Source organism: Lagenorhynchus albirostris, chromosome 14 (assembly GCF_949774975.1).
Source record: "Lagenorhynchus albirostris chromosome 14, mLagAlb1.1, whole genome shotgun sequence".
NCBI classification, from domain to species: domain Eukaryota; kingdom Metazoa; phylum Chordata; class Mammalia; order Artiodactyla; family Delphinidae; genus Lagenorhynchus; species Lagenorhynchus albirostris.
In genome coordinates, this window is record NC_083108.1 from 7,252,951 (window position 1) to 7,264,074 (window position 11,124).

Genomic DNA, 11,124 nt, shown 5'->3' on the forward strand with positions numbered 1-11,124 from the left:
GGATCAAAACCTTCAGAATCACCCATGGCTTTTCCTTCTCTCACTCCACATCCAATAGCTCAGGGGTTCCCAACCCCCGGGCCTCGGACTGATACCAGTCCTCAGCCTCTTAGGAACCGGGCCGCACAGCAGGAGGTAAGCGGTGGGCGAGCGAGCGAAGCTTCATCTGCCACTGCCCATCATCATTGCTCGCGTCACTGCCTGAACCATAACACCTCCCACACCGCCAGCCCCAGCCCTGTGTCCGTGGAAAAACTGCCTTCCATGAAGCCGGTCCCTGGTGCCAAAAAGGTTGGGGACCGCTGCGACAGGTCACAAAATCTCAATTCCTATCTTCAAAATGTATGCAAAATCCAATCACTTTGGGGTCCAATCTCCACACTGGACCAAGCTGCTGTCCTAACTTGCCTGCATCACTGCAACGGCCTCCTAATTAGTTTCCTGCTTTCCCCTCTGTCCCCGCCCCCACCCCAGTCTTCTCTCAACACTGCACTGGTGCTCAGGGAACTGGCACCAGATGCCTGTCACTACCCTGAGTAACAAAGTCCTGTATCTCTGACCCAGGAGTCTCATGTCTTCTGGCAGCAACCATGAAACTGTTTCTGGCTAACTTGATAGCTTGCAAGGAGGGTAAAATCTCCAACTCCTCACTAAATAACTGAAATGTAGTAAATGTAATAGAATTGCTTTCACTTCTTTTAGATCCTCTGGATCTTCACATAATAAGCTTTATTTTAAAAAGCAATATGGGGACTTCCCTGGTGGCACAGTGGTTAAGCATCGCCTGCCAATTCAGGGGACACGGGTTCGAGCCCTGGTCCAGGAAGATCCCACATGCCGTGGAGCAACCAAGCCTGTGTACCACAACTACTAGGCCTGCGCTCTAGAGCCCACGAGCCACAACTACTGAGCCCACGCGCCAAAACTACTGAAGCCTGCGCGCCTAGAGACCATGCTCCGCAACAAGAGAAGCCACCACAACTAGAGAAAGCCCACGTGCAGCAACAGACCCAACACAGCCAAAAATAAATTTAAAATAAATAAATTTATTTTTTTAAAAAAGCAATATGAATATTTGCATGGCTACAAAAGGTAGACAGAGACATTTAAACATAATCAAATTAAGAAAAGTAGACTTAAAGTTGCCATATAATTTAAAATTAAGAATGAATTTATAATTACAGCAAAAGCTCTAATAAATTTTCTATTTTTAACATCTTTATTGGAGTATAATTGCTTTACAGTGGTGTGTTAGTTTCTGCTGTATAACAAAGTGAATCAGCTATATGTATACATATATCCCCATATCCCCTCCCTCTTGCGTGTCCCTCCCACCCTCCCTATCCCACTCCTCTAGGTGGTCACAAAGCACTGAGCTGATCTCCCTGTGCTATGCGGCTGCTTCCCACTAACTATCTATTTTACATTTGGTAGTGTATATATGTCAGTACTACTCTCTCACTTCGTCCCAGCTTACCCTTCCCCCTCCCCGTGTCCTCAAGTCCTTTCTCTATGTCTGCATCTTTATTCCTGTCCTGCCCCTAGGTTCATCAAAAACACTTTTTTTTTTTTTTAGATTCCATATATATGTTAGCAATATGGTATCTGTTTTTCTCTTCCTGACTTACTTCACTCTGTATGACAGACTCTAGGCCTAATGAATTTTCAAGTGATTCAAATCCCTTTGTGGGCTATATACAAAAATACAATGTAGCACTAAGTTCGCTACACGACACTGCGTGAGTCTCAGATTCCCCATATAAAATAAAGAGGCTGATCTCTAAAACACATCAAGCTCTAAAATTATCTGATTCAATGAAAACAAAAATATGCAGAGACTTAGAAATTTAACCTGTAGAGAAGTTTTGTGAGCACTTCTAAGTATCTTTTCCTATAATTGTGTTCAACACATTGCTATTAAATTGAATATAAAACAAATGTTCATAAATTCAATCATTTAAACTGTTAATGGAGCTGGCTTATAAGATTTGATTAATGAAATAAACTGTCAATTTTTTGATTCAGATTTTAACATGTTGTATTTAAAAAGTAGTACACCTATTACCAATTCATTACTGTCTTTATGTATATACATGCTAATTTTTAAAATGTATACATTTTTACACCTTTCCAGGAACTTACCAATGTTTTAGCTAAAAACATAGTAAATCCCTAGTCTCACCACTTCCACTGCCTATAAGAAAGTATTAAACCATTGGTTAAACTACGAAGTAGGTAAGTTCCTTTGAGAATTTTTTGACTAACTGTTGACAATTAAGTAGGGCCCAAATATCTGTTTGCTGTTTATTTTTATTCTGGGACAGGGGTGCTGTACCAAATAGTATAATGATGGAGTTCCTTCTCTACTTTTCTTTCTTCAAAATTTGTTCATACATAAAGTCTCTTAAATGTAATGAACTACCAAAGCAAAAATTTTTAACTCCTAATGGCAACATGCACATAAAAATAATTGAAAAGTAAAACAATTGCTTTGACCGCTTTCAGCCTTTAGGTCTTAACACAAAGCTCCAATTTAAAATGAAATGTGTCAATTATGTGTTCAAGTGCTTTTGCATAGAATATGTAAGAGTTTTTCATTCAATCTGCATTAGAGAATAAGAGATTTTAGTTAAAACAATCTTTTCCTCATTTTATATAAGTATACCTAATAAAGAAGAGCAGACTGGGGTACAAAAAGTAATCCACAAAAGATTTATCAAATGTATATTAAGAGTGACTGTAAACCACATTCACTGATCATTAGCGATAAAGGGCATCCTGCAGAGCAATAATTATTCAAACGAACGATACAGTCCTATTAAGCAAATATAAAAATCTTAAAAAATGGAAAAGGTTATACACACTGTAAAATGATAACTTAATTATCAAAAGTAATCACTTATTATAGGCTGCCAAACAGGGGATCTCTTGACGCTTTTAAAATGATCCAACTTAAAAATAATCCATGTTACCCACCATAGATCAGCAGGCATTTCATAAATTAAGTTGCACAAAGTTCAGTGACATAGGTGTGGCTTCATGACAGCACTAACTGAAAACACACTGAAAAGCTTTACTTAAAGAAAAATTAGATTTGGGTTTCCCCCAAAGTAAAAGACTTTAATATTCACTGATCCTAGCAAAACAAACAAAAACTATTAAAAAGAAAAAAACTTTGGATGAACTTCTAATGAAACATATACTTTTTTATCTCCACACACACGCACAAAAACTGGAAAACAAATGACAACAGAGTTAACTGGCTTAAACAAATGAGAGAAAGCTGAAATCTAAGCCTACTGGAAGGGAAGGCAACAGAAACAAGCCTAAGAAAAAATATCGCAAATCTGAAACAAGAGTCAGATGCTATTTATTAAAAAGTGGGGGTAGAACAGTTAGAAAACAAAAACTCCTATAAACCAAAATAAAAATTCAACGGAAGAAAAACTGAAAAAAATTCTCCCCCCAAAAAAGAACCAGAAAATTAACCGACTTAAATATTTGAGAAAAGGCTAAAAAAATTAATATATCAATCCAGGAGGTCCAACATCCAACAAAAAAAGAGAAAATGAAGGGGAAAGCATTACAGAAGAAAAATTTAAATTTTCCCCTGAACTGAAGAACACAAGTTTACACACTGAAGAATCCATGGAATGCTCAGTCCACCCAAAGAAGAAAAAATAATAATCAGGCACATCGTGGTAAAATTTTAAAATCTAGACAATAGCAGAAATATACTATAAGCTTCCAGAAAGAGAAAAAAATTACATACAAATGACTGGGAAAGAGATGGCAACTGACATAGTGATAACACTGAAAGCTGGAAGTTAGTGGAGCAATGTCTCCGAAATGCCAGGAGAAAGTCTGCTTCCGATGCGGCACACGTTTACAGTCAGCAACCCTTCTGAGCACACGCACGTTTCCCCGCACCCCTGCAGGGCCACGTGACTGGTTCTGGCCAATGGGTTGTGAGCACAAGTGACATGCGTCACTTCTGGGCCAAATATTTACGCCAGCTTGTGACCTGTCAGCTCTCTTTTGCACCTGCTGTGGCAACCTGGAGCCATGGGGTGATATGACAGGGAACTGCAGGAAGATGCCAGAGGAGCACCAGGCCCCCAGCAGACTGGGTGAAACCAAGCAATAAGCATTTACTTACGCACTGAGATTTCAGAGTTAATCTGCCATTGCAGCATAACCTATTCCATGCTGACTAAAACAGTAACCTAGAATTCTATACAGTCAGGCTATAAAGCAAATATTTAGAACATAGACATTTTCTGACATGCAAGGTCTCAAACACACAGGCACACACACCCCATCACCTTACTAGGAAGCTACCAGGAGGTTAAGCTCCATCACATCAAGGAAGTAAACCAAGAAATCGAAAACAGGTAACCCTACTCAGGAGAGGAGAGAAAAGAATCTCTAGGTTGACGGTATAGCTCGTACTGCTCAGCCTGTTTGGGATACTGTCCTTGCCCTCTATAGCTCTTCCCAAACACCCTCCAAGAGTCAGCTCAACTGTGACATCCTCCATGAAGACAGAAATCCAAATTTCCTGGCTACCAGAAGTAAATGAAAACATTTTGCAGCAATAGCAAGAAAAGAGTTGCATTCTAAAATCTGTCAGCAATGTGGTTTGTGACTCGGGCAAATTACGTAACCACTCTTAGTCTCAATTTCCTCATCATCTGCATAAGGATGAGGTTATCAGAAGGTTCCTTCTAATTCTAAAAGGCAGTAATTCTGCCAATGTACAAAACCACTAAGTCCTAATACAATTCTATGTTTGGTACATGCTTACATATTCCGACAGTCAGTGATATTTGGTAATAATGTTATTCCCTGAATATATATATATATATTTTTTTTACTTTAAAAGCAATGTCAACAGACAAAAATGACTATTGTCAGAGGGATGATGATATTTCGTTTAAAACCCAAACTCAGGTTTAATAACAAACACCTTCATTATTATAAACATCAAAACAAAAGGAAAATCATACAAGTCTACCAGTAAGAATTCATCTTACTTTAAACGTGTGTTAACCCTGTTGCTAACACCACCCAGTGTGTCATTGGTGTGGCCAGAATAATGTCTATCACTGTTAGTACAACAGCGAGCAGCACCGAATAATAGGTCATCTAGAGCACATGCTGAATACATCTTTTCTAAATAGTTCTAAAGAGTAACATTAAAGTCTTAAAATTGTTTTTGATAGAAATTTTATCTAATAAGAGCCATATATTCCTCTGCCTTCTTAAAAGAGACACTTTAAACACAAGTGTGTACATTAATCTCATGCTGTATATAGACAGACGCCTCTTCACATGATCAGATTTACCTGTTGGAAGATTTCAGGACGGCATAGTGACGCTTGCAGGGTTTACTGATGCTCAGGAAACTTCGTCTCCCAGGCCTTCAGAGAGATGTGGTGTTTTCTTCTTTCCTTCTTCTCTACTACTCAAGAGTCGGCTCCCAAGGACAATGGGATAGCCACCGCTCCCCAAACATAGTCTCCAAGTGTGATGCCCTTTTAATAATTTTAAGAAAAAATTTCAGTGTGATGGCTGTTGAGAGTGATAAGACAATATTAAAACAATCAGTAGGAGAACAAGTGCCCAGGGCCTTGCAGGTGGCCACATGCAGTACCTTTCTGTTCTAGGTTTCCCACCAACTGACCGCAGTGACCCAGAGCCAGTCAACCCACCGCTGCTTACACTGCACCCATGTGTAGCCCTCACAATTCTAGTAGCTGCACCAGTAATACTTCTGTAGACTCCCACTCTCCTTCCTCTTTTACTTCCATTTTTCTCATCTCTTTGGTCTCACACCGACTCCCCACATGGGGCTTCCTCAACAAGAAAAACCAAGTCTTATGCAGATATTGCTGATTAACCAGAATACTCCTTTTAACTAATCACAGTACGTTTTAAACTAATTATTACTGTTAGCACCCGTTATATGCCAGGCACTGAACTCATACACTTACATGCATTATCTCAATTATTACACCAATGTTGAGGAAGGCACCATGATTATTTTACAGATAAGACAAATAAGACTTTGATTTTATTTTAAAAACCTACCCTATAAAATCACAGTGTTGAAATGCAAACTTCGATCTGCAACCCTATGAGAGACTGCCTTCACCAGCTGCAGTCAGTCACCCAGGTCTCTGGCTTGTCTAATTCCTAACGAGTTCTTCCTTCCTGCTTAATTCTGAGGATGCCCGAGGTTCCAGACAACTGAAGCTTTACCTTGCTAAGCTCTGTAAGGCAGCATCAAGGGAAATGTGCTCTGGGGCCATTACTCTCCTCACACTCCAGTTAACTGTGCTTCCAGAAGCGACAAGAGGCCTGTGCATCTTCACGACCAGCCAGTGGGGCATGTGAGTGAACTCAGACACACATCGCGGTTCTACAAGAAGATGCAGTCCTCCCTGTGTGGGGATTTGGGGCCATGTAGTGTCAAGAACGTTGGCCTTATCAGTGCTATGATTTATTCAGTTGAGCAGATCAACTCAGCCAGGGATAAATAAAAAACACAAAAAACCCAACAGATGTCTAAGATCCAGCCAGCACATCTCTGCCTTTAACAGGCAGACAAACGTGTAAAAGCTACAAGTGCTTTCTGTACACCATGTCCCCACTCAGTGGCCAGGCTCCATGCCATGTGTGAGGAAGACAAAGGAGGAAGACCACAGCCCACGCCCTCCACAAGGAACTTAGTAATGAACATTGTATCAGAAACAGACGAATTGATAAAATGGGATTACTGAAGGAGCTGGAAGGAAGGGTGGTCAGAGAAGGCTTCTCTGAGAGGGTGACCCTGAGAATGAACCAACCACAGGGGGCACCACTGAAGAGCAGTCTAGGAAAACTGTCAAAGGGGAGGAAGCCAGACGCAGCTTGGAATGTTGAGGAACAGAAAGGCTAGACCACACCTTTGTGCTAAGGCAGAGAGAGGGTTGTTCAAAGTGTGCTGAAGAACCAGGCAGAAGTCTTGTGGTCGATGGTAAAGAGTTTGGATTGTACTTTCAACAAAATATACATGTATTCACAGTAACTGTGACAGATAGATCATCCCCACCTTAGCCCCACATGAGGAGTAAGGCTCAAAGGGGTTATATAATGGGTTCAAGGTCACAAAGCTAGTAATGTACACTCTTCCCTAAAGACCTAACACCTCTAAAACGTCCTCTGTGTGCAAAGGGAGAATGGAAGTCTTAAATGACTTTATCTAAGTCTGTCTATTCTTCAAACATTAAGGAGACCAACAGTCACCCAAAACAAACGTCACAACAAAGTAAAACGTAATGTTTGTATGAATCATCAAAGATGACTCTGAAGTTGGTTTAAGGTAAAATGTGCCCTCAGTCCAAAAGCCTTCCCTACTTACTAGCTAAACCAACGTGTTGTGCAGCATAATAAATTAACCATAAAAATATTAATGACAATTTCACTCTCAATACACTTTAAAACATGTCCCACTGCTGTTTCTCTCTCTCTCTACCTGGACAACTCTTTCAATCAAGCTAGTCATACAAGAAAGTTTCCCCTTTTTATGACACATACTAATATTATAAATTTCTCCCTTGCAAAAGCAATAATTTTACAAAATTACCCAGGCGCCACAGATGTGTCATTTCCAAAAGTGGAAGAGGTCAGGGATGAGGACAGAGAACTGAAATAGACAATCTTCGTTTCCCATAAAATGCAACAAGCAGAAAACAGCAAAAGGTGATCTTTTTAACTCTTGGTCATTTACCTACCTACCCTTATTAAGTATCAAAATAGATGCATACACACTCATTAGTTATTCGAGATTATAAATAACGTGGGGTATTTGACCTTATACTTCAGTATATTTGTGTGTGTATGTGCGTGTGCACCGATCCATTTCGCATGACTGTGTATTTTTAAGCTAGCGATAACAGTAACTGCCACAAATTCAGAAATGGGCGTAACAGTTCCCTTTTCTGGAGTACGTTATGAGTTTTAAATAAGATCACACAGGCACTTCTATGAGCAAAATAAAAGATAATGTTAGTAACACAAAAGTTTCCTGAAAACTGACCACAATGGAGAAAACTACCAGAGTTTTCTCTGCAGAGTGACGTTACCCAACAAGACAGGCTTAAGAAGATGCTTCCTTCTGTTTCCTAAGAAGAGGGCCATTGAAGGAGCACTCAGGGACTTCCCTGGTTGCACAATGGTTAAGGCTCTGTGCTCTCAGTGCAGGGGGCCCGGGTGCAATCCCTGGTCAGGGAACTAGATCCCGCATGCATGCCACAACTAAGAGTTCGCATGTTGCCACTAAGGAGCCCGCCTGCTGCAACTAAGCCCCGGTGCAACCAACTAGATAGATAATTTTTTTTTTTTTTTAAAGGAGCACTCGGGACCATGAGATGAGTAGGAATCCATTCAGTACAGCTGAGTTTCCCTCCCAGGTCATGGCACAGCCCAGGATGACTGCAGCCCAGGTCAGTGGCACCCAAACCCTTTCTCTGCCACTCCCTGCAAGGTGCTATTGGGGAGGGTGCTAGGTGACACCAAGAGTGTGCCCCTGGGTCCTGCAGACGCCCTGTTTAAGGCCTGCCCATCTTCCCACTAAAAGAAGGGAAAGGGGCAGCGCCATGTACTTCCCATCAATTCAGGAGGTATTTAAAGATCATAAAAAAAAAAAAAAGGCAAAAATGTTTCAGAAGAGATGAAGAGAGCTGTAAAAAGGGTAAAGGTTCAGGTGAATAATCTGGGTGATCGTACCCAGACCAGTGGAAAGCACTTGCCAAGTCACAGGTGAGTTCTTCTAAAGTGTCCTAGTTAAGCCCAAGGTCAGTGGGCCAGCTTCCCCCAAGGCAACAAGGAAACATTAGGGACAATGTCGGAACCAGAGGGTTGAGGCCACATCTTCTGTGCTGTTATATTCTGGAATGGCTTCCGAAACTTACCCCATCCATGCTACCTGATGCGGCACTGAGAAATAAATAAGAAAGCGTGGGGAACGGATCACAGGCTATGTTTTCGGGTTTTCTCTGTGAAACGTGATAAACAACCGCCGTTCATGTTTCTAAACAAAACTGATTCCCCACAGCACTAAACAGTCCACTTAAGATTCATTCATTCAAGTAAGCTAAGTAGATTTTATGTTGTGATATTTGTTAGGTTAACAAAAAAGGTCAGGATAAATGTACACCTACTACGGTTGAGAAAACCTCAGACATTTCATCTTGAAGTAGATAGCAGTTTACTTTTGCTTGAATACACATATATCTTTATTCCAAGGAACACGGTCCACGAAGAACATATTCGGAAACCATTCACATTATAATTGTGATTACTACGTTCTCCGTCCTCATACCCAGTAAAGCGGCATATCGCCTTTTCGGGGGTAGACGTTCACGAAACATCTGCTGAACTGAATTCAACATTATATATTTCATTACCGAAAGCCTGAGCTCCGCCACATATTCCCACCTGGCCCTGAATTCCAAAAAGTACGGATGGCAACCCAAAATTCCACATTCCGACTAAATGCTAAGGTGGCCTACAGGCGACCGCACACATTCCAAGTTCTGCGCCAGGACCTGCCCCCGAGAAATGTCAGTAGTTCTGACCCAGAATGAACCACAAAGGTGTACCTGAAGTTGTCAACACCTGAAGCAAATTGAAAATCAAGGCCCGTCTCGGGGGCGGCTTGACATCTCTAGTCCCCACGCCCGCGCGAGCCCGTGAGGGTCCGGCGGCGCCTCCACGCGCGGAACAGACCAGGGTCTCGGCCAGACGCGACCCCCCGGGGTACGGCACGGGCGCGGCCTACGGCCCCCAGCCCGCCCTGCGGCCGCCGGCCTACAGCCCGGGGGTCCGAGCGCGGCCGAGGGGCTGCGGAGCGCGCAGGCCCCGCGCCGCCGCCCCAGGCCTTGCCGAGCCCCGGCCTCTCCCCGGCGGACTGCGGGCAACAAAGGCGGCGGCCCGGGCCCGGCGCGCGCGGCGGACGAGAGGCCGAGGGGTCCGGCCGGCGCGCGGCGGAAGCAGGCCTCAGTCCTCCCCAGCCCGGCTTCCCGGACGCCGCTCCCCGCCGGCCCGGCCCCCGCCCGCGGACCCGCGGAGGCGCGCAGGGCCTCACGCCGCCGGGACCCTCGCCGCTCCCCGCCGGGCGGCCTCCCCGACCCCCTCCGCGCCGGAGCCGCCCCGCCGGCCGGAGGAGAAGGGGCACCGCCGTGGCCGGTTCCCCGGGCCGCCGAGGAGAGGGGGCGGGAAGCCGAGCCCGGACCCAGCCTCCAACTCGGCTCCGCAGACGCTCACCCGGCGGCCGCCCGCTCCGCTTCCTCGCCCAGCGCCGGCGCGACTGCCGCGCTCGGCCCTCCTTCCCGCAACTCCTCCTCCCGCCTCCTTCCTCCTCCTCCTCCTCCTCCTCCTCCAGGAGGGGCGCGCCGGGCGCCGGCTCGAGCTGGAGCCGCAGCCGAGGAGCCGAGCCGGCCGCTCCGCGCCCACCACTCGGCCCGCGGCGCCGGCGGGCGTCGGCGCGGGGGGGTGGGCCGGTGGGGGCGGGGGTGGGGGCGTGCGGGGCGGGGCCGGGGGCGCCGCGGGGCCGGGGGGCCGGTCCCCGGCTCGAGTCGGAGTCCCGGCATCTGCCCGCCCGGCGCGCCCCGCCCGCGCCCGCTGGCTCGGACGCTTGTCCGGTGCTGCCTCTGCCTTTGCAGCCTCCCCGCCTCGGCGGCCGGGCCGACGCGGAAAGGAAGATGTCCTCGGCCCTCGGCCGCCGGCCCTGCCCTTGTCCCTGCGGTCGGGCGGCGGCCTCCACGCGGCCGAGGTCCGCTCACCTGGCGCGGTGACCCGGGCCCGGTCCCCGCGGGGAGGGAGGGACGGGCGAGCACGCGCGCCCGAGCAGGGCCAGGGAGGGAAGCCCTTCCCCACACCTTGTCTAGCTTAACCGTAGAATGTGCTTATTAAAAGAAAACCTATTCCTTGTTTCAAGCCATCTGCTTTTCCATTGAGTCCTTGTTAGTGGGGTTTTATGCAGGAATAGTTCACTATTGTTTGCGCCGCCGAATTCCAAGGTAGTGTGACGTAAAGTTGCGTGTTGGTGACTTGACTCATTTCTTTGGAAATTGGCTG

General features: G+C 45.5%; 1 protein-coding gene across 6 annotated transcripts in view; it reads right to left on the reverse strand.

Annotated features, from left to right (window-relative positions):
• SOCS6 (suppressor of cytokine signaling 6) overlaps positions 1-10,850 on the reverse strand; it is a 31,172-nt gene extending 20,322 nt beyond the window's left edge. The window contains exons 1-2 of one of the 6 annotated variants that reach the window (XM_060120811.1): positions 10,830-10,850; positions 5,349-5,537 (exon numbers count right to left, since the gene is read on the reverse strand). The gene's annotated coding sequence lies outside the window, so the exon portion shown is untranslated. The other 5 variants (XM_060120807.1, XM_060120808.1, XM_060120806.1 and 2 more) reach the window with 5 other exon arrangements.
• Positions 10,851-11,124: the final 274 nt, after the last annotated feature.